Genomic DNA, 1600 nt, shown 5'->3' with positions numbered 1-1600 from the left:
CCTCTAACTTTTCAGCCATAAAAGTGAACTGCAGAAAATAGCTTACTTGATTGACATCTTTACCATCTTGAATGAGTTAAATTTATCACTGCAAGGACCAAATGCAACATGCCTCGATTTGTCTGAAAAGATCTCATCATTCCAAGTGAAACTTCAGCTTTGGAAAAAAATGGATGAAAATAAAATTTGCACGTTGCCTACCTTCTCTGATTTCTTTGAAGAACATGATATTGGACCAGACAAAAGTATTATGATGATAATTACCTTGAAAGAAAACTTGCACAAGCTTGTAGATGAAATTTCATCGTACTTTCCAAATCTACCTGACACCCCATTTGCACTTGCCAGAAGCCCATTGACAATCAAAGTTGAAGATGTTTCTGAGACAGCACAGGAGGAGTTCATTGAACTTATTAACAGCGATGCAGTGAGAACTGATTTCTCTACAATGCCAAGTTACAAAATTCTGGATCAAGTGTTTGCCATCATATCCTGTTCTGTCTGAGACTGTGTTGTGCCGTCTTCTTCCATTTCCAGCAACATATCTTTGTGAAACAGGGTTTGCCAGCTTGTTGGTTATCAAGTCTAAATATAGAAGTAGACTTGTTGTAGAAGATGATCTTCATTGTGCTCTTGCAAAGACTGCCCTGAGAATTTCTGAGTTGGTGAGAAAGAAGCTCTCTCAACCTTTGCACAGACTTGGCTTTTTACATATACGGTCGCAAAATGTAGCAATGTACTTTACTGTTGTTATATTAAGAGTGTTACCCATGATGCACCATGCTTCAAGACAAAATTTCATTTATTTTTATTTAGAAATAAACATTTCATAATATATAATGACATTGTTTTATGATAAATCACTGTTTTAATTATGTTCAATTTGTAACAATGAAAATACATCCTGAATATCAGATATTTGCATTATGATTCATAACAGTAGCAAACTTACAGTCATGAAGTAGCAACGAAAATAATTTTTGGGTGGGGGTCATCACAACTTGAGGAACTGTATGAAAGGGCCGTGGAATTAGGAAGGTTGAATGTGTGTGTTGGGAGGAATCAGAAATGCTTGACTTGCAACTGCATTTTCCAAGTTGGGCTGCTACCCTAAGCACCAGGTGCCACTTGGGAAACAGCTAAGGTTTGGGATCATCTCTGAAGGTGCACCCTGGGGAAAAGATGGGGCTATCTATCTGCTCCATAAAGATCGACAATTTCAGAAAGCCTACATAGGGCTGCTATGAATCGGGCTTGCCTCAATGGCAATGGGTTTTGATTTAGGGGTAGCTTCTGTTGGCCACACTGACCTCCTTGTGTCATCTGTCCTGCTGGGGAGCCAACCCAGGTACCATTTGGAACACAACCTGGAGTTTGGGAAAGTTTCTCGTGCCTGCAGATGTGCTTCATAGCCCATCTCATATCAAGGGGATACTGTGACCCGTCTATAACATGTACAATCTCTGGGTGGCCTTAGACCTTCTCCCCAATGAAGGTGGAAACTTTGTTTTTCAGAATATGTCATGCCTCAGGAATACAATCTCTTGTATTGGAAGGGAGCTTCAAACGTCAAGAAAATTGGCAGTGATCAGTGGAGTTA

The sequence above is a fragment of the Echinops telfairi genome, unplaced genomic scaffold (genome assembly GCF_000313985.2).
Source record: "Echinops telfairi isolate 266 unplaced genomic scaffold, ASM31398v2 ScPeMD7_7416;HRSCAF=8454, whole genome shotgun sequence".
NCBI classification, from domain to species: Eukaryota; Metazoa; Chordata; class Mammalia; order Afrosoricida; family Tenrecidae; genus Echinops; species Echinops telfairi.
This window is presented reverse-complemented; position numbering follows the sequence as displayed.